The 22,618-nt window shown below is 46.3% G+C and overlaps 1 long non-coding RNA gene across 1 annotated transcript; it reads right to left on the reverse strand.

Annotated features, from left to right (window-relative positions):
• Positions 1 to 13,765: 13,765 nt before the first annotated feature.
• LOC123064797 (uncharacterized) lies at positions 13,766 to 17,836 on the reverse strand. Its single transcript, XR_006430798.1, has 4 exons — positions 17,214 to 17,836; positions 16,412 to 16,525; positions 14,616 to 14,744; positions 13,766 to 13,975 (listed from the first exon to the last, which is right to left on the reverse strand). It is a non-coding gene; the product is annotated as an uncharacterized lncRNA (long non-coding RNA).
• Between the last annotated feature and the right edge of the window lie 4,782 nt (positions 17,837 to 22,618).

Here is a 22,618-nt window from a genome sequence, read left to right on the forward strand (position 1 = left end):
AACACATACTGAACTATTCACTTCAATGGATCCAGGCAATTGGAAGGCTCAGAGGCTGGAGTTCTTTTGGCTTCCCCTCGAGGTGATAAATTTTTTATGTCCTAAGATTGATGTTTTCCTGTACTAACAATGCAGCTGAGTATGAGGCCTTTCTCCATGGTCTTCAGATGGCTAAGGAGATGAACTTAAGCCAGGTAAGGTGCTTCGGCGACTCAGATTTGGTAGCTCAAAAAGTCTCAGGCAAGTGGGATTCCAAAGACCCTCTCATGGCGGCTTATCGCCGTGGTTATCAAGTGGAACACATCGATCGCAGGAAGAATGAGGCGGCTGATGCTTTAAGCCGGCTTGGATCTCAGCGTAAACCGGTACCCCCGAACACTTTCTTGAATGTTTTGCATAATCCTTCTAGATTATGCAAAAATGACTTAATATCACACATGTTTCAGATTTAATGAAAATATGCGCCTATGCTATCACAATAAAAGGAGCAGAAATAAAAAGCAACCCTTAGGGAACCGCTACAACTATATACATTTGGTACAAATAATACAGTCCATTTAAACGAGACAAATTTATTCCAGCATATATCATAGAAGGGCAAGCACACTCCCTTAAGTTAATTCAGAACCTCATCAAGTTGTGACTATATTCATTTTGTATCTAAGTAGTAGTAGTGAGTACTGATGCGTTTTTTGGGCCACGACGACAGGTGAGGACGACATCTACGCAGCAAGTTGGGCCTTTGAGATTCATATATTTAATGTAGTGATTTATGAATATACGTTAGATACTAATCGAGAGCTTAGAGAAGACAGCCCTACTAAACAAAGTTATTTGGTTTGTGCTTTCAGGGATCGTTGAAACATACAGAATGTTGAGGATTCTGTGCAAGTAGGTGTCAGTTCCATCGTTGGATTGCTATGCTATGTTCTTCTGTGGAGAATAGAGTGGCGAGGTGTTAATCCATCTGATGATCACATGGATTTGTTGAGGAGATGGTCCTGTGAGTTGCTGAAGTTTAGATTTCGTGTGTGTTCTATCTATTTGATGTGTCAGTCTTGTTAATTTGCAAACTTGTATGGGACCCCACTTTCGTTGGGCGCTAAGAGATATGGGCTTCTGTACTTTGATCAACTTGATAATGGTGTTTTGAACTTTTATTTCTAAGTATCAATAGTTCACTGAGTTCTTGAATGGCCATCTCAGTTATTATGACAGTGATGTCTCTTTTGGTCAATGCCTCTATCCCAGTTATCATTGAATAGGGCATCAGGAAGCAAACCGAGTTCATCATCCTGGACAGTCCTCACGCCACTGCCACTGTTATGTCAGATTGCAAAGTTTATTTTTGATATAGATGTATCAACTGCTTGTCTGCTTTTCTCGGTGTATGTGATTGGGCTCTGCTTTTTTAGTAGTGTGGGAGCAAATTAACATGCTAGTTTGCTCTGGTTTGACTAATTACAGAGAGGCTAGTTAATTCACTGATAGATGCACTTGAGAAGCAAGGTGAAACAACGAGGGATCCGGCTTGCCTGCTCCCTCCCCATGCTCCCATCCGTGCTCCCACTTCATCTTAGGGTTGTCTTTTTTTTTCCTTTCTAATCTAATCATCTCCCCCCCTAATTTTAAGGGGGTGGGGCCGGGCCTTATTTTGCTCCAATTAAATCATGCCACATATGCGGGAGCACGGATGGGCACACACACGGGGAGCAGGCAAGTCTCATCCAATAACGAGATGCATGTCGTGAGAAGAAAAGCTGTTGTAATGTGGGAGCCATTGCATTGATGGTTTTTTTTCTTAGTTTAGGCAATTAGCTAGAATAACTACTATGCTCTCTTTTTTTGTGTAGGGAAAAAACTAGTATTTTCTTAGTAATATGTAATATGTACTCTGGATCAGCAGCAACAAAATTATACTGTATTTGATATGTGTTCTAGATCAAGTTTTGAATTAAATATGTTATAAAAAATATATATGTCCAAAATGAAATGTGTAAATACTAAAAAAGAGTGAGTGATTGAGTTTTGACAGATCCGCTGGATGAAGAGAAGTTTAATCCCCAGACAGTAGCTTTTTCAGGCATAAGAGATTACGATTTGAGATTGTAGGACGGGGGTGTCTGCTAGAGATCCCTTTAGCCAGTAAGTAGTTGTTGTAAATAAGTGTGCCCCATTTTGTGCATTATGTATGAATGATTGGGGGTCAAAATCTGCATGGTATGGTATAGTTTTGGTTGCGAGCGTATATCTTTTAGTGAACCCTGAAGAAGAATTCTTGTGTTCTCCAGGACTAACTAGCAGCATAAGATGGCTTAAGTTGTCTTTATCTGAGCCTTAAATCGATGATAATGTGGGTCCTTTTCTAACATTCACCTTACAAGATTTTTTTTCTTCTGATAATAATGCGCGGCATTGGCTGGCATGTCGCACGCCAGTAGGGGCCCCTTCCAGCCAAAGGGCGTCTGAAGCAGAGCGCGACTGAGCGTGTGCTTGCCGCTGTGAAAGACTTGTTTGCATCATGACATGCCTCCGGTAAACAGAGGACACGGAGCTTCAGTTTTTTTTTAAAACCTTTTTTTTTCAATTGGCGTTGACAGGCGTCTCCGAATCGTATAATACTGTCAGATTCAGACCTAACAAACAAATTCGAGCGTATCTCTTGGCTCAAAGATGACTGCGTCAGGATGCGCTACTCATCCACGGACAGTGCAACTTTCCTCGCTCTCATTCCTGATCGAGCTCAGACAACAAATGCTAAGATTCCGTGGATTTCATCAAGGACCCACACACACTAGCAGTTCTACTCCGAAGCTAAAGCTATGCTAATTTAGTTGCCTCAAGAAAACTCGAACAACCAATTTATGTTCAGGTTCAAATCCAGTGTTAAAATATTTTTGATGAACACTAGTAGTTTTACCAAGTTAATTGTGTCACCTTCTCTTCTACTGATTCGAGTATTTACATCGCTCCAAAGTTCCAAACTGAATAAAAAGGTAACCTCGCTTCTCTAGTTGCCTGCTAGGTGTGTTTTTAGGCACTTTTCCTGTATGCATATGAGATATTATAGAGATACAGCATGGTTTATTTTCGCATATGCAGGTAAGAACCAGTGGCGATCTTTTTGGCGATCGATGGTCATTATTGGGTTTGGAGCTCTGAAACTAAGCCTAGGAAACGTTATCCTAATGTTTGAGCATCAATCAGTTTGACTTTAGTTCCAGCTGCCAAGCCAGAGTTGGTTTGGCGTTCCAACCGGCCCAGTTCCAACAATACAATTAGGACTGGACGTCTGAGCGAGCTTTTTGGCTCGGCCCGAAGCTCGCTCCAGCTCAGCCCGTTACAGCTCGGCCCGATACAATAAACAAGCAAGCCCAGTTGTGAAAAGAGGCCCGATTCCCGACCTAGCCGAGCCGAGTTTTGCCCGGTTCAACTCGGTGACTCACTCGAGGCCCAGCCCAGTTCCCATCGGCCACTCTGGCATTAGGGCACGAGCCCCTCCCTTCCTCCGTTCGGCGCTATCTCATCCCTCACCTCACCGCGCCGCAAAAAGTGGACCGATAGCGACGGGGCGGCGCCTTTCCTCACCACACCGAACGCCGGCGGATGCGCCTCCCCTGGTTCCTTGCCGAACCCGACGAGCAGGTACTCTCCTTTCTTCCCATCCCTATGGCTGGGCGCGCACACGCTCGGCACTCTCGCGCTCCCCTGCACAAGCGCACCGACGGCAAATGACATACATGCTCCCCTGCATGTAGGAGTCCTACCTACATGGCTGCACTGCACCTGCGTACACGCGATGGAGGGATGGATGGCTGAATGCTTCTGTTTGATTGTGTAGAGTGTAGCCGTCGTCGTCCTCACCATGCCGGATGCCATCGTCGTCCTCGCCACGCCCGACACTGGACGGCGCTCTCAGCACCGATTGCAGACGCGCCATGTCATCGCCGCGTCAGCCGCTGCCTTTCCTGGCTAGCCAAGCATCCGCCGCCCCGACGAATGCAAGCACATACTACAGAGGCGTGTGACACACGAGCTGCCCGGGCTGGACCGAGCCAGAGGCAAAACGAGCCGAGCCACCAGAAACAGGCTCGTTCAACAAACGAGCCGAGCCGAGCTCGGCTCGCTTTAGGCGAGCCAAAGGCTGGCTCGGTCTGAACTTGGCTCGGCTCGGCTCGTGTCCAGCCCTAAATACAATGCACTTCAAGATAACCGCTTTACTATCTCGGTTTTGCCTTTGCTTGCGTCACCGAAGATCCTTGCTGTTTTCACTCATTCCGAAATATAAACTTCCGGAAGAAATTCAACGCTGAAACTAATATACCTCGTCTTCTGTCAGAAGACACTGAAATGTGCATCTTCTTTCAGGAGTTGTTGACAGATGAGCGCTGTGTAGCAACTATGGCAGGTACTCAATATTTCTGCACTGTGTACTACGTACTAGCTATGGAATGCAGCGTACTAGTAACAACAGATTGCAAGTCACGGCAGCACAGAGATGACATGGGCGGAGGCAGAGCTAGACGCACCTATGGTCTCCGTCCGTCGTCGTGGAGGTTGACGCCATGGCTGCGCAGGATGGCCCGGACATTGGTGGTGCGTTTACGATGGTCCTCGACCTTGTGCTCCTCCAAGTATTCGAGGGAGAAGTGGTCGATGCGTCTGCTCCTACCCAGATTACTTACATACACCAGTGCACGGATTTCAGAATCGAAACCAAAATCAGATGTGCAAGAGAGGAGTGGGAGGGAGGAGGGGGCTTACCTGAAGGAGGAGGCTTTGCTGCGGACGAGGAGCGCTACGGGGTCACGCGCGACATGGGCCGCCGAGACCTCGCGCGGCGAGAGCCACCGCCGCCGGTGAATGCGAGCAGGGTTCGCGAGTGAGCAAGGTGGCCGCTGAGTCCCAGGCCGTTGACGACGGCGCTAGCAGGGAGCGCCACGGCCGCCGCTGAACTGGTCGCTCGCTCGATCTCCCTCTCGTCTTCTCTTCTCTTCTCGTCTCCTCTGATGAGGGGAGGGGAGGGGATGGGAGGGGACGGGGAGAGGCCGGCGGCGAGGTCCAGGGAGACGGGGAGTGGCCGGCGGCGGCGAAGCCCAGGAAGACGGGGAGTGCCCGGCGGCGGCAATGTGGGAGGGAGCGGAGAGGTCGGGCAGGAACGAATGAGTTGGGTGGGTGGGTGCGTGTGGGGATCCAGTTGATTTCGCTGGGCTAGGAGAGGTCTCCTCGCTGGCAGCTCATTGGTCAGCCCGGACCTGCCACGGACCCATGCCCCTCCGCATCATAATCTCAGCCGTTATTTATACTAATAAGACTAGCCACAATGGATAGTAACATGGACTAGTAACATGTCTACGTTACTACTCTTTGTTACTACCTCTACAATGAGAAGTAACATATATATGGTAACATGCAACACCTCATTTATTAGGCTATAGACTCATCTTGCTTTGATATGTGTGATGTTACTCATCTTACTAGTAACTAGCTATGTTACTACTTCGCTCTCTTTCTTCATTTATTGCTTGCCACATCATCTATTTTATCTAGATATGTGTAATGTTACTACCTATGTTACTCCCATTGTGGGTAGTCTAAGTATGCAAGTGCAACGCACGTCTCGACTTACGATCATTATGTGAAAATTTATTTGTGTACGTAAATGGGTAATCTGATAGTAGTAGTAAACTATTTCAAATGAATTGATGTGTTTGTAAGATTCATTTTTCACCTAAAAAGTTATTGCATTTTTATTTGAAACCATCAGTAGCCTTCTTATTTCTATGAATTTTGAAGAACATATTTAGGTACTTATGTACAAACACTATTTAAACATTCTTGTACGAAAATGATATATAGATCCAGAACGTTCAATTTTTTAAGCATGCCAATCCGAATGTTTTCATGACAATTTTAGTTCATGCCAGATTGGCAAACATGGCAATTTTTTAAACAAAAAACAAAATGAAGATAAAATTGCCATGTTTTAACAAGTAAAAGTTGCCACCTCGCGTCAACTAAAGCTGGCATAAAAAAACTTTCGGGATGACATGCTTAAAATTCGAACATTCGAGATTTTATCAGGGTCCTCCTTGTAATATGATTATTTTCTCACAAGTCCTACTTTCCGTAATCTTCTTTATGTTCGGACGCCTTTCAACCAACTCTGTTGACTGCCACAGATCTATGGAGTAGGGGAACAACCGCTCTGAAGAAATATCTATATTTAAACAGAATCAACAAAAAAAAACATGTGCGGCTCTCAATTAAAAATTGTGCGCGTACAAATACTTATGGGCCCATTGCGGATAATTATCTAGTAATATAAAATATCAACTAAGAGGTCGAGTAATGTACCCAAAAAATTCATGTAACTTGTACTCAAAATATAGGCGAACATATTTATCATGCTGAGCACTTGTGTTGGTATCATTTCTTAGCTAGAAAAAAAATCAAAATTTGCCAATCGAGCATGATCCATGTCATTCTAGTTAAGATATAATCCAAACTTGCCAATCAATTAGTTCTTTTTAGCAGATCATGTAGCTCAATGCACACGTGAAGTAATGAACAAAGATTTACAATCAAATCTTGTCAGACAGAATGGACGCACCCTAATACAATTCACGCAAGCATTAACAAGACAAACTCTTCTCTTTTCATCAACATCTTCACCTCCCCCGACTATAGTCAACATCAGTTTATTCAGTGACCATGAGCCGATATATTTTGACAAAAAAAACATAGAACCAAATTTAATGGAACTGTATATATTTTATATACAACATGGGCAAGTTTAGTGAACACTGTTAAGAAAAAACTTGCTGCCAATTACAGATTGTTCAGACACAAGAGCAGAACATCTAGTCTTCGCCTTCGATGGCAACACACCTTTGAGAATGGGTTGAAAAGGGGGGGGGGGAGAAAAAACATTAAATCAAAAAATATATATGTTTATCCTTGTAACCATAATAATTCAACAAAAGTAGAATCAGCTACATCTGCTTTGTTTATGATATGGAACCTAATCAGTTTCAAGGTTTGATCATATGCAAAGCAAGCTGTTTGCCAGTTTCAGTTAAAAAAGACAAAATAAAACGAAGTTTCAGTAGGCTCCCTCACTTGTTGATGAAATACATTGACCAGAAACAGTGACGTAAAAGTGCTTGCGACATTATGCTTCTTGCCATCATTATAGTACTTGTTCTTTGGGACAAAATAGCAGTATCATCAGATGAAACAATTACCGTCAATAAATGAAATACATGGGTTAATATGAATTCGAAGCTCAAAACTTCCACCAACCGAAGCAGTGTGCTCAGCTACATCTGATGTTGTGTTTTGAAAAGCAATCATGTAATCCATGGCTCTATCCTTACTTAAAAGTAATCTTAGTTTTCTGGCCAGTTTACCTCGAACTATGTAAGTATTTCTTAGAACTGGTCATATGAGACATGCATTCTATTCTATGCAAAATAAATAAATGCAGACACCATGCCGCACTGTCCTCAAAACCCATTTTGCTAATCTGCTACCTCTATGGTTGTGATCAGCGGATAAACATTGTATAGAACTACAAAAGCACAAATAGTCAAACAAGTATGATTACTACTGTCATGGTCATACATAAAGTACATGGTTAGAGAACTGAAGTTGTACCTTGCTGCATCTTGAAGTGCAGTTTGGATCATTTTCACGGGGTCAATGATACCATCATTGATCATATGAACATACTTCTCTACAGTAACCAAAACGCAAGAGTTAACTACGGAACCTCTAAAGATTATAATGCTGTTGGAGAAATATGAAACAAGACATTTGTAATGCACTTCAAAATGAACAGCCAAAACATGGTTAAAATGCACAGACCTATTGTTGCATCAGAGCCCAAACTAAGATTGTCTTGTGCCAAGCTTCCCAATAAATACGGTGATCAGGGGAGCCTGAAGAAAATCAGGAACAATTAATATATGTATTAATAGACCTGAGACATTAATGGGAGAGCGCATACAACATTTAATCAGGATGCAAACAAAGTTACAAGAAAGAAGTGGAGAAATATCTTTAAGATGCTAAAGGAAAATCTGATTACGTAGAACAGAGAATACACAATAGGAAAATGACCACAATTCACTCTCCTGCAATGTAACAATAGTGCATACCCATCTATTCCTCCCAAATCATTTCAGAAACTAATGACCAGTCCAAAAAGACATACAAATTATCATAAAGTCATCACCAGACTGGCAATCAGATAGAAGGGAGAAACGAATTGGTCATGCAGCAGACCCTCAGTGGAGAAAAGAATATGCAACACACTGGGATATGATTATGCTGAAAACAAAACATAAAGGAGAGGTAGTGCTATCAAGAATCATTCTGTGGCGGAGCTAGTTTGAAAAAAAGTGATGACCAAGGAAGATTACGTACCCAGCATTGTACCTTCCCGATTCCCTATGACGAGCGTTACATCGTACTCCTTTGTCGAGCTGCTCATCGTTGTGCTGCTTGTTGTCATCTACCTGCGCCTGGCCATGATGAAGCACTTTTACAGGCACGCGTGCTTGGATGGCGTCTCTAGACAATCGGCCAGTAGCACAGCAGGGTGATGCGAGGAGGATGCCGGGATTACGACCGAAGAAAAAAGTATCACTGCACCACCAAGAAAATTAGAAAATTCACAGAAAAAGGCCATCAGGCAGACAACAAAGTAGACCTAAACATATTTTGATTATAAATAATGGAGTTTGAGTAGCATTAACATATAGTGGAGTACTTAAATGTTTTGAATTGTAGTTAAATAAATAGCAAACCTTTCCACTTATAGTCAAGGTGAAAATGTACGGATACAAATAGGTGAATTCCCAGAATGTTGCGCAGAAATTCTCCTTTGGGAAGGCTAACAATTTTTATGTTGCTTCACTTTTAGCTTGTGTCACAATGACAGGTGGGCTGGTCGAGTATGTGATGGTCTTCCTAGAATCCCAGTCATCAAGAAAATCTGAATGTTCATCTTGTCGTTTAATTTGGTCGATTGTTGAGGCCTGGATAAAAAGTATAACTGAATAATTATACACATCATGATTGTATTCTGATATGCTTATGAGCTAACACATATACCTCTCACATACATCCAACTATGGGTCATCATCAGGTTCATGTTCCTGCAAAGGAATAGGAAAAGCAATGAGAAATTTAATCCGAACAAGGAGAAGATCAATAAAAGCTACAGAACATCAAGAACAGCTAGGCGCCATGTCAAGATCCTTAATAAAAAGCAAACTATCTTAGTTCAATAAATGGCAATATGAAAAGCATACGGAAGCATTAATTAAGCCAACATATGATTTCTCCTTCCTGACTCCTTTATCCTTTCACACTCAGCTCCCTGAGCTCCTCATCTTTGTTACATGTATCTTGAAAAAATATTCATCATGCAAAAAAAATATGTACAAGGGAATTCCATTAGCTTTAGGAAAATTCTAGTACAAGAGAGCTTTTCAGTAGAAGCAGATTAGTTTTGGAATCCACACCATACACAAATTAAAATTTATTTCTAATATATAACTTACAATCTACGTCAGCGAAACTATCAACAAAATAGAAGGACTTTAACCTGCAGCATCCCATGTGCATCCACGCTGCAGCGCCTTCCTCTAAGCCTCTGCTGCTGCATGAGATGAAAAAGAGTTATTTAGAGGGTCATACACACACCAGAAATCCTGAAAGCAAAATTATCTTTCCATCCAGCAATCCTTTCAAGGGAACATTAGAAGCACAACATCGGATGCAGTCGATCCATACATACAATTTCTGAATTAATGTGAACACACAGCAGAACCTTACAGAAATCTACAATTTCATAGAAGCATGCTAACCAAACACAACAAGGAGGTAAAAGGGAGGCGTCCGATCTGGGTGTTGACCCAAAAGTTGCGGAAGGCGTCGGCGACCTCCGGCCGGGAACGGCGGGGCTGTGGCTTGGATATGCGGTGGCGCTGCGCTCGTGCGGCGGTGTGGCGGCAGGGTTGCCGCTCGGTGATGCGGCTGCAGGGCAGTCGCGCATGTTGTTGCCGATTAGCCGATAGAACGAAGAACGCTGAGCTCAAGAACGCACGCAACACACGCGAGAGAGGAAAGCCTTTTTGCCGCAGCTAACGACGTCACGTTTTCTGTTTCATTTCTTTTCCCTTGTCTGTTTACAACTGACTCGTCTACCCTCCCGGTCTGGCCGCTATGATCCGCGTTGATCGCGCCATCCCACGATCGCGTCCACAGCGAGAGCCAAAAACGACCAGGAGGGAGAAAACAGAAACAAAAGAAACAGGAGGGCTCGCTACGTGCGCCTCCCCTAGCTACGTGCATGCTCGGGTCACATCCGACCCAGCAGGCTTGTTTATTTTAAACGGAAAAACAAACTAACCTATCCGACGTGAGCTTACAGCAGGGCTAACATTTCTCCCCCCTAAGCTCAACGTCCTTTGCCGATCTCCTTGACTCCAAGTCTCTGACGCTCCTCGATGAACTTCACACGCCCAAGTGCTTTTGTCAATGGATCGGCCACCTGGTCGTCAGATCCCACATGATCAAGCTGCACCTCTCCATGTTCAACACAATCTTGGATGAAATGGAACTTGACATCGATATGTTTGCTTCGATCATGATGAATGGTATTCTTTGCCAGTGCTATTGCAGATTTATTGTCAATCAAGAGTCTGAATGCACCAGCTTTTTCTCCCTTCATTTCAGCGAGCAGACGATTCAGCCATAGGCCCTGGCAAGTAGCAGACGCCGCAGCCACGTACTCTGCCTCACAGGAGCTGATTGCCACAATCTTTTGCTTTTGGGAAGACCATGTAACTGGATTGCTGCCAAGGAAGAAAATCTGACCAGATGTGCTCTTACGATCCTCAACGTCGCCGGCATGGTCACTGTCACTATAGCCCAGCAGCTCACTTTTCCCTGAACCACGCCCATAGCAACACCCATAGCTCAAAGTACTGCGCACGTACCTAAGTATCTGCTTCACGGCTGTCCAGTGAGTGACTGTAGGCCTTTCCATGTATCTGCTCACTATTCCAACTGCATGAGTGATGTCCGGTCTTGAGTGCACCAGGTACCTTAGGCTACCAATTATGCTGCGGTACAGAGAAGGGTCGACAGGTTTTGCATCGTCATTCTTCCTCAGTTTGAGCCGACACTCCATGGGTGTCTGACATCCATGGCAGCCTTCCATTCCAGCAGCTTCAAGAATTTTCTCTGCATTGCTCCTCTGACACAGGGTTATAGAATCATTGGATTGAGTTACCTCGATGCCCAGATAGTAGCTCAAGAGACCGAGATCACTCATTTTGAACAGCTCTTGCATTTGAATTTTGAACTCGTCGATGGAAGTCTTGCTGGTGCCGGTGATGATGAGGTCGTCAACATACACACCCACTAGCAAAAATGAGTGTGCATCACCACGGCGGAGCTGCGCGTGAACCCCAACGTGCTCATGGTCTCGTCCAGCTTCGCGTACCAGGCCCTCGGAGCTTGCCGCAGCCCGTAGAGCGCCTTCCGAAGCCGAAGAACCTGCTGCTCCTTGCCGGTGGTGACGTACCCCGGTGGCTGCGCCACGTACACTTCCTCGGCGAGGTCACCATTGAGAAAGGCGGATTTTACATCCATATGGTGCACCTCCCAGCCGGAGTGTGCGGCGAGCGCGAGAAGAAGCCGCACGGTCTCCATCCGTGCCACTGGCGCAAAAACTTCCTCAAAGTCCACGCCTTCACGCTGCACATAACCTTTCGCCACCAGACGCGCCTTGTACTTGACGATGTTGCCGTCAGGATCGCGCTTGACGCGGTACACCCACTTCAAGCCAATGGCTTTGTGACCGGCCGGCAAGTGGGCGAGCTCCCAGGTGCTGTTCTCGCCTATGGAGTCCATCTCCGCATCCATTGCCGCCTTCCAGGCCCAGTCGCTTAGCACCTCAGTGATGTCGCGCGGCTCCTCTGCCGTGAGCAAGCATTGGTCGGGCTCCTCCCATACAGCCTCATGTTCTGTCTCGTCGAGAACATCAGAGAGGCGCCGGTACCGTATAGGCCCGAAGTCAACGTTGCGCTCATCATCATGTGTGGGCGGCGTGGCCCAACGCATCTCCCTTGCCGCAGCCGGCGTGCAAGGCTCGGTCTGCGACGTGCCGGGCGCCGATGCGGCCGGCGTGTCGGCGGAGTTCAGCGGCGACCCCAATGGTGGCGTAGAGGGTGGTGGTGCCGCGCTCCTTGGTGCAGGCATAGGCGAGCAGCCCGTGTCCAGCTCGTGCACACCATGGTCATTTGCATAGACCACAGTGAACGTCATCGGTGCGGGCGCCGTGACCGCGCCCTGTGCATTCCAAGTCCATGGCCTGCTCTCCTCAAATAAAACATCACGTGTGACTTGTACCTTTTGTGTAGCCGGATTGTACACATGATAGCCCTTGGTTCCTTCCTCGTAGCCTACGAAGATCATTGGGGTTGCTCGATCCGAGAGCTTCGTCACTCCAGGGCCAAGCTTTTTGACAAGCGCCACACACCCAAACACACGTAGGTGCAGCACGCTTGGCTTGTGGCCGTGCCAAGCCTTGCGTCACCCCGTCCAAGCTGCGCGTGGGAGCTCTGTTGAGCAGGTACACCGCGGTCTTCACTGCTTCAGCCCAGAAATATGACGGCACGGCCATGCTTTTGAGCAGGCAACGCGCCATCTCGACGATGGTCTGATTCCGGCGTTCAACCACTGCGTTCTGCTGAGGGGAGGGTGGTCGTGTAGTGTTTGATGCTCAGCTGCTCGCAGTATTCTCTGAACTCAATGGAGTTGAACTCACCGCCCCGGTCAGACCGGAATGCGCGAAGCCTGCATTTCCCCTCGTTCTCAGCCATTGCCTGCACTTTCTTGAAGTTCTGATGAGCTTCATCCTTGGATTTCAGCAACTCCAATCACATGTATCGACTGTAATCGTCAACTATCAGCAAGAAATACTTACTGCCACCCGGTGTGGTTGGTGTGATTGGCCCACACAAGTCTGTATGAACAAGCTCAAGGCCTTTCTCTGCTCTGTATCCGGCCACTTGAGGAAAAGGGGCACGGTGTTGTTTGCCCAATGCACAACCATCACAGTACTCCTCGACGCGGTCAGTGACTGGCATCCCGCGTACCATTTCCTTGGAAGACATGGCTCGCAAAGCTCTGAAGTGCAGGTGTCCCATCCTCGCATGCGAGCGCCAGGTGACATCTTCAGTCTTGGTGAGGAGACAGGCTGGGGCGTCAATGCTCAGTACGCCCGTGTACAATCTGCTGGTCGCACTACACCATGACAAAAACTTTGGGGTCACCATATCTGCCGGGAAAACTAGCCAATGGAGGCAGAAAATCCGCCGGGAATGATTTTTGCCGGCATTTACAGACTGCCCTAGAAAGTCTCGTCGGGAAAGACAATTCCCGGCAGTTACAAGAATGCCCGGCAGTTACTCTGACCCACATGTTAGAATCTTTACCGGCAGATAGAACTATTCCCGGCATATAGTTCTTTCCCAGCAGTGTTATAATTCAGGGCAGATAGAAGTAGTTCCCGGCAGTTATCCCGCCCTTAATTGTGTACGCTGCTAGCACACATACCCCCTTCCCATTCAAAAGCTAAAATTTATCTTCACTCCATTTTGTGCCATTAGTATATATGTGACACGCATGCATAGTAATTAAAGTTGCATCACTTAGGCATAATATATATGTATATCTCAAGGATCCATCATGGTTACAAGCATATGTAGGTTCACAAGCCCAGTATTACAGCACAACATCCTTCATGTAATTCACTATTCCCATGCGCACAGAGGCATACATATGTAGGTCAATAGGTCCAATATTGCATAATAGAGAAAAGCGCAAAATACAACATCTGGTTTCAGCTACAAACAGATCCCAGCAGAAGATCCTTCCAGCTCACAAAACACAACTATTTAAAGTTGTGGATGCAAGAGAATTACACCGGTGACCAATAAAAAAAGAAGCGGCCAATTAGATAAGCTGGGAAGAACACATGTTTCAGAAATCCACTGCACAACTACTTGCAAGCAAGAGCAGATCAGAATTCCACAAGGCACACCCATAATGTCTGTTATGTACTCATAAGAATAGATAAGGCACATGGTGATCATAGTTAAGGTTCTCACTTTGCAAATCATCACCAACTTACTTGGATCAAGGTTTACTTTTCCAATTTAATAGAATATAATGATTAACTTGGAAGTTGCTATGTTTGTTATTAGCAAAGATGGAAAAGCTATAATTATTTTTCAATAGAATGGCCCTTGTGATTAGAAGAAGAAATTGTAATTTTAGATGAACTAAATATGGATCCATGGTAATCTATCTTGATTGAAAATTACAAGCTCAGGTAGGCTCTATTCAGACAGTGTGAGAATGGCTCTCAGAGAACAAAAAGAAAGAAGAGCGTTGGCCCTAGTCTCTGCTAGCATTCATCCCAAACAACCAGGAAAAGTGAGGTCTAATTTTTTTCAATAGCTAGTTCATTGTACACTTTGTCTAGATGATAATGAAAACAGAATTAGCAAGAATTCTAGAATCTGCAATACCTTCTAGATGTGGGGACTGCTACCGGCTGTGATGGTTGCTTCTGCGTAACTTCACAAACAAACTCCAGAACGAGTGAAGCAAATGGTTTCACAAGGTGAGTAGACCAGCCTTGTAGCAACGTTGCCAACCTGAAGAGGAAATAAGTCAATTAACACATACTCCCTCCGTTCCTAAATATTTGTCTTTTTAGAGATTTCAACAAGTGACTACATACGGAGTAAAATGAGTGAATCTACACTTTAAAATATGTCTATATACATCCATATGTGGTAGTCCATTTGAAATCTCTAAAAAGACAAATATTTAGGAACGGAGGGAGTACATGTATTGTAGAGGATTCATGCAAGAGAGTTCATGCAGAAAAAAACAAGTGCACCCCATTTAGGAAAAATGAAAAGAAGGACATGCAGAAAAAAAAGTTAAAATGGAAAAACAAAGGGAAACAGTACTTTTAGTTTGTATTTCACTTTCCAAGTTAGTTAAGGAGTAAATCTGGGCCATTAAATATGATTTAGGGAAGTGAAAACAGTAGAGTACTAGAAGTGCATGCGAGCACTATTTAAAGGGTCTAGCTTGCCATGTACCGGTGGTGAGTTCTTGTTTAGTCAATTGAAAAAACAAAAAGTCAACATTTTTTCATTTGCCGAGCAAAATTATCAAACGCACTACACAAGCTTGCATGAAACTGCAAACAAACAGGTCATTTTACTATATCACCAAGCAGACCATAAGAATGGCAGCTCAAACAAGTACATGTTTTACAAACAAAGTGGTTATTCTATATTAGAACAATTGTCGGTCAGTGATTAAGAAATACATGTTCGCTCAACCTAAAAGCTGAAGAGCTGATGTCCAAATGTGAGTACGTGACTAACTAGACAACAAATTTTGCTAGCTGAAACTGAACAAGGATATGCTGTTTTGGTTTTATCTGGGATTTTTTGAACCATCCAGCAACAGCCTACCTATGTATGTACTAGCTGAAGGAGTAGTACTGTTGGGACTTCAGAGTACTCTAGTAGTATTGGTTTTCGAGAGATGTCTTTTTTGAATGACAGCTGATGTACACTAAAACTGGGTGTCTAAAGCAAGAAAGTTTCAGCTAGGTTTAGAAACAATTTCTAGTTTTCACACTAACTATTATGAATAAGAAAATTTCAAACTTTAGATTTGTGGTACTGAAGCTTAGGCAATTAGCAAGTTGCATAGCTAACAGGCTTAGCGTTTGAAGATGAGCCCTCGTGTCGTCCTAGGCAGGGACAAGGCTTAGTGTTCATAGATGAGCCTTCGCGTCGCCCTGGGCGAGGACGAGGCTTAGTGTTTATAGATGAGCCCTCCCATCGCACTGGGCAGGGACAACGCAAGTAGTGCGTTTTCTGTCTAGAGTACAGACGGATGGTGAATGGCAGCAAGCAACAATAAAAACGAGTTTTATTTTGTATGCTCGAGGCACAAGAATCATTGGGCCTGGAATGTGAAGCTACAGGAAGTTGCACATCAGTACAACAATCCATCCAACCGAAAACTCCATCCAGCACTAGCAGGACAACACAATTTTCAACCCTTGCCTAAATATAACCAGCCAACACAAATCAATTTTTTTACAAACCTAAATAAGGCCGTGAAATCGTAATTACAAACCGAAGCAACCTTTGACGTATTCAAAACATAGTCAAACGATACCATACAACGATAGAACCAAATTACGAGATATTCTAAATATAGTCAAACCATTGGTCGATAGCACACAACAATATAAACGAATCAAGTCTTCAGTTAAGATCAAGAATCTCACCAAAAGATGCAGTTGGCACTTGTTCAGTTACTGATGGCTGCAGCTTGATACCTTCTTCACTTGCCAACCAAGACCTTAAAACTTGTCTTTAAAGTTGAGTTTATGCCGATTAGCCTGCAAAGCAGGAAAACGTAATAAGCATTGATGAAGAACAATCAACAACACATGTAATATTAATAGAATATATAAGTTAACAATGTACAACAGTTTATATTTGAATAAGTAATTTTTCTACAGGCCAAAGCGTCATGCAAAAGTAAACATTGGCAAAACATTACACCGATAGTGTACATCACATAAGTATTTGTTCAACTAACAAGAACAGCAAGACAAACCTAACTTCTCTAGATAACCATCATAAGGTCACAAACCTTACTTGTGCAAGATATGACCAGGAAATGGCAACTGATATACTGTACATGAGAAGACAGTCAGTATCAACAACATATAAAATGGGCAAAGGTAGAAGCATACACCAGCAGTATTTATGGCATGAAATGCTCTGTTGTAGATGGATTTATATTTAGCCCAGCAAGAAGTACCACAAACTAGTTAATGCATCATCCAGATCATTTATGAAACTAAATCAGAAGTACTACATCATATACACTACATAGCACCTGATAGGCATTAACTACGAATCATGTTTTGGGCAGTCATGCAAATTTTTCCTAGTGGAGGAAAGTTCAAGTTACAAGAATCTATTAGACTCATAGCTCATAGCCAAATCTACTATATATGTCGGCACAACAAGACAATCTTTGCCTGTCCGCGCAATAAGAACATGGTTCAAAAAGCATACCTGTAAAGACCAAGCACGAATGGAGAACAAAGCTTAGTGGCAGCCTCTATGTGCGAATCTGAGATTGTTGTTGTTGCTGCTGCTTCAGTTAACGAACATGTGGCAGAGAACAATCCTGGTAGCACGAACAGACAATCAATTAGATCTTAATCACGCTGTGCTGTAGTGCGAGGCAAAGCAGGTGACGGGGGTGGCGAGTGGGATGGGGAGGTGTTGTTGTTGGGGATCGGGACGACGTTTAGGGTGATAAGGAGGGGATGGGGCGGTGTCATGGTCGGCGAATGGGGCACCAACGCTGGATTGGGGGATACTGGTGCGGCATGGACGAAGATGGGGTGCCTGCTGGTTGGGGAATGCGCGGCGGCGGCTCTGGGAGTGGGATCCGGGTGTGGTGTGGATGGGGATGGGCAGCGGCGTGAGTCGGAGGTGCGAGTGTGTGGGGGGTCGTCGATGGAGATTGGGTGGCGGCACGGCTGGGTGGAGGCATGGATGGAGGATGCAGGGGCGTCGGGCGATGGGTGGGTGACGAAGGGAATGGAGGCGGCGGTGCCGAGCGGGGCGGGCAAGGATGGGAGTGAGTCGGCGAGGGCGCTAGGGTTGGCGGAGTCGACGGCGAGATGTAGTGCGGCGGCTGACAAGGGAGGGAGAGCGGCTGAGGAGATATGTTTTTTTTAGTCCAGCTGAGGGGATATGTGGAATTGTGGAGAAGGGGGAAATTAAGCCCGCGTGGCCGCGGTGGGCTTCGAGTGGCTTCTAATTTCCAATCTCCCGCGAGGCTCCTTTTCTTGGGCCTCAAATTGTTCGTCCCCGCCAGCGTCCTAAAGGGCAGTGCATTCGCCCTCAAATGGATTTCAGGGCAATTGGGCTGACCCTAAAGATGCCGGCAGATGACCTGCCCTTCTAACACTACCATTGCCGGCAGTTATCATGACCTACACAGTCTTTCTCGGCACATACAGCTTCGTAGGCAGCTAATTGCCCCTAATTCCTAATCATCCCCGGCAGTTAATTGCCCCTAAACTTTTATCATGGTGTAGTGTCGTCCGTTTGACGCGAGCCAGGATGCGCCGGCCCGGATCTTGGATGGTCATGATCCCATCTTCAATCCCTATCCTGCATCCACCCTCATCCAACTGCCCTACTGAGATGATATTGCTGCGTAAGCTGGGAATGTAATAGACTTCAGAGAGAGCACGTTGATCACCATTCTGGCAGCGAAACACAACGGCGCCCCTGCCCTTGATAGCCACCAGAGAGCCGTCTCCGAATTTCACTGTGCCGTGTAAACCTTCATCAAGTGTAGAAAACATGTTCCTCTCCCCAGTCATATGGCTGGACGCCCCTGTATCATAGTACCAAAGGCCATCGGGTGAAGGCATGGGAATTACTTTCTCCTCATTCAAGAACACAGCTTGGGGCGTCACTAGCTCAGGTGTAGAGACGTTGGTGACCACGGCCATGAGCAGGCCCTGATCGTGTTCGTCGCGATCTTCGCGGACGAGGTTAGCCTGTTCCTTCTTCCCTTGTTCTTTTTGCTTCTCCAGCCATGACCAACAGTCCTTTTCCAGTGTCCGACCTTGCCGCAATAATGGCATTTGCCCTTCTTCTTGCCGCCGCCAGCGCCGCTGTTGCCGGACGCTGGCTTCCCGCCACCGCCGCCGCCCTTGGCTGACGACTTGCCTGGTAACTTGCCCTTTCCGCCGCTGCCGACCGACGATGATCCGCCACCGTACTTGTGCTCGCGAGCGGCCCACTCTTCGGCGGTGTACATGAGCTGGCCGGTGGACTGCTTGGCGTCGTCGAGGTCATAGTAATCCTCGCATGCAGAGAAACGTCCGACGAGATCCTCAATGGACATGGTTTTCAGATCGATCAGGGATTCGATCGCCATGGCCATCGAGCGGTACTTCCGCGGCACCACTCGGAGAAACTTTTGAACGGCCTTGTGCTCGGTGACGGGGTCACCGTATAGCTCCAGATCGGCGACGAGGGCAGCGAGACGCAGCCCGAAGTCCTCGACGGACTCCCCGTCTTCGAAGCGGAGATCCTCGAACTCCCGCCGGCGCACTTGCGCCTTGGCCTCGCGGGCGCGCTCGCTGCTCATCCGCATGGTCTTGATTGTCTCCCACACCATCTTCGCCGTGTCCTTCGCGGCCAGCACGCGCAGCATCTCCGGCGGGACGCCGGTGAGGATGATCTGCAGCGCGCGCCGGTCGTCGTCCTCGTCGGCGGCGTCGTCGGTCACCGCAGTCCAGACGCGGGCGACCTGCAACTTAACTTGCATCACCAGCACCCACTCCTGGTAGTTCGTGCGCGTGAGCATCATGGACGACCCTGACTCCTCTCGCACGATGCACTCCACAACGCGGTACTCGCCGCTGCCGCTGCCAGAGAGGCACGCGAGTGGTGCCTTGGATGTGGGCGTCTTCGACGGCGACCTCGTGCCGCCCTTGTTCTTCCCATCCGACTCGTCCCCGGACATGACCACGACGGATCAAACACCGCCGCTGTGCCAAGGATCAAACACCTGGGCTCTGATGCCAATTGTCGTTGCCGATTAGCCGATCGAACGAAGAACGCTGAGCTCAAGAACGCACACAACACACGCGAGAGAGGAAAGCCTTTTTGCCGCAGCTAACGACGCCACATTTTCTGTTTCATTCCTTTTCCCTTATCTATTTACAACTGACTCGTCTACCCTCCCGGTCTGGCCGCTATGATCCGCGTTGATCGCGCCATCCCACGATCGCGTCCACAGCGAGAGCCAAAAACGACCAGGAGGGAGAAAACAGAAACAAAAGAACGGGAGGGCTCGCTACGTGCGCCTCCCCTAGCTACGTGCATGCTCGGGTCACATCCGACCCAGCAGGCTTGTTTATTTTAAACGGAAAAACAAACTAACCTATCCGACGTGAGCTTACAGCAGGGCTAACAGCGCAGGGCTGCCAACATGGGGCTAGCAGCAACAGCCTCTGCGTGCCACACTCGCAGCAGAGCTCCGCCTTCAGCACCGCTCGGCCTCCCTTCTCCTGCCCTCAACCGCACCACCTGCTCGTCCGCTGTGACCCTACAGCCGCTGCTCCTATGTGCTGCACCTGCGCTGCTGCTCCCAGCCGCCGTCGCTGGCGCCCCCTTGAACACCTCTCAATGGCGAAGACGAAATCTGGTGAGGAGGGGGAGGAGGATCACGCCACTTGAGGTCTTGCGATGGCAAACCGGATTTACATCGCACGCTCGAGGATGAGGGGATCTGATTGGGATTTGTTTCCTCTTTTCGTGCGTGATTGTTGGGATCGCGGCCGCAGGTCGTACCGGGACAGCAGAGTTTTCGTCCGCACGATAAAATCGCTAAACGCACTTTTGGCTGACAGTTAGGGTAATCTGGACGGTTAGATGAAATTAAGTGAGTCCGATCGTGGGGCTATAATTAATTAGGAATGTTATGTGTAGATTTGGTTGAGTGCGTTTAGCGATGTATACGTTTGTTTATTTAATAGTAGTAGAGATCGGATGGTATGCTTCTATTTTTGGTGTATTGGGCATAGGGAACGGTTTGAGGAGATGACCAAATCAAATGGGGTGGGTAGAGAGGCTGGATTTAATAGGGTAGACTTCTTCTGATTAATTAGCCGGTCTCGATGAAAATGCTAACACGAATTTGTTTAGTGTGTTCTTCGTCCTCTTACTGGTTGATGATGTTAGCATGACTGCATCGGTTGCCCTTCTCTCCCTTTTTCTCTAGCCCGCTTAGTTTTCAAGATTTACACATCCACGTGTTAATTTGAAAAAACTATCTTTGCACTAGCTTCTATCTTTGGTAAAAATTAAAATAAAGCTCCTCTCTAGCTGATCTCAGTCGTCATCCGCCCACATCCAACGAGGAAGAGAGCGAGATGGTTTGGGCCTCTTTTCAATTTCATTTGAAGGAACTCACCATCTGGCAGCGGACCCAAAAATTTCAGTCTTCCACGGACATCCCGAGGATTTAGGAGAACGATATTTGGAACGAGTATGATGAAGAAATAACATGGGATCCTATAAAATTATGATTTACAATGAACATTTACATTTAAATTATAATAAGCCCGGCGATGTGTCATTTTCTAATCATAAGAAAATCAATTTCACAAATGTGAGTGTGATTTCTACCATGGAGGATAGTTATGCACGCGGCCGTACGTAGCTATTTCACTTTCTAAGTGTCCGATTTTGCTTTGTATCGTTGTCTACTCACTTCACTACCCCTAACCGGCACTTAGCTTTCAGGACTAAGTATCCCGTGTCTCTTCATCCCACTGTCCACTTCATATCATTGTTGCAAAAGGTCCACTTGCTTGGTTTAGTGTCTGAATTGCTATGCATCGTAATCTAATTCACCTAGTTGTCTCTAACATTTCATTTGCCCTGTTACGTGACCAGTGTTCCTTTGTGCCCCTATTGCTTCTCTCCTCCAAACACTAGGATACCATTATCATGAATAGACTGCATCTAGATGACTCAAAAAACATGAACAGAGGGGTTTAGGGATTCTTTACTTGTCACGAAGGTCGACATGATCACCTGCTCGGTGCAGGCGAGGTGGATGCAGGGCCGGGCCTACAGTGGTGCAAGAAGTGCGGCCCGCACAGGGCCCAGAAATCTGGGGGGCCCAAATTTTTACATATACATAGTATTAAAAAAAATTATGCGTTTTGGGCTGCTGGGCGCTGGAGTGGGCTGGACTGCTGGAGTCGAAGCGAGGAGGGCATCGGAGAGTATCGAGCGAGCGACCGGCGCTGAACCGGAATCGGGGATCGATCTCCTCCTCGTCCAGTCCTCCTACTCATCGATGTCTCGATCGCTAGTCGCTACATCCTACAGGAAAGGTCCTTTGATGATCCAAGGTGTTCACTTCGCCCTGTGTTGGAGTCTGACTCCTCGTCCCTGGATCCGATTGATCCAAGGTGTGATGGAGTCTGATCCCTCGGTCAAAGGTATTCTGTCCTAGAGACTGGAGTCTGATCCCTCGCCCCTCGGTCCCTGGATCGATCGGATCACAGCACGACCGGCCGCTGCCGCCATTGACTTCCTCCGCTCCTCCGTGCTCTCTCAAATTTGGATTGATCGGTGACCCACTCTAGCCTCCAGGTGTTTAGCGAGTCCTTTTCGATTAACTTCGGTTTCTACTCATGATTCCTATTTTTCTAATTAATTAACTAATAACTATTGGCAGGGATCTTCACTTCGTTAGAGATTGCTTCTTACTTCTCGGTTAAAGATCACAGGACCCAGAATTAGGTGAGTTAGACGGTTCGTCTAAATGGAAAACATTGATGCATGATATCCAATTGATATATGCTACTGTGTAACTTTTATTTTATTTTATTCATCTTCTTTATCTTCTTATATAAGACATTATATTATAT

This window comes from Triticum aestivum, chromosome 3B, assembly GCF_018294505.1.
Source record: "Triticum aestivum cultivar Chinese Spring chromosome 3B, IWGSC CS RefSeq v2.1, whole genome shotgun sequence".
NCBI classification, from domain to species: domain Eukaryota; kingdom Viridiplantae; phylum Streptophyta; class Magnoliopsida; order Poales; family Poaceae; genus Triticum; species Triticum aestivum.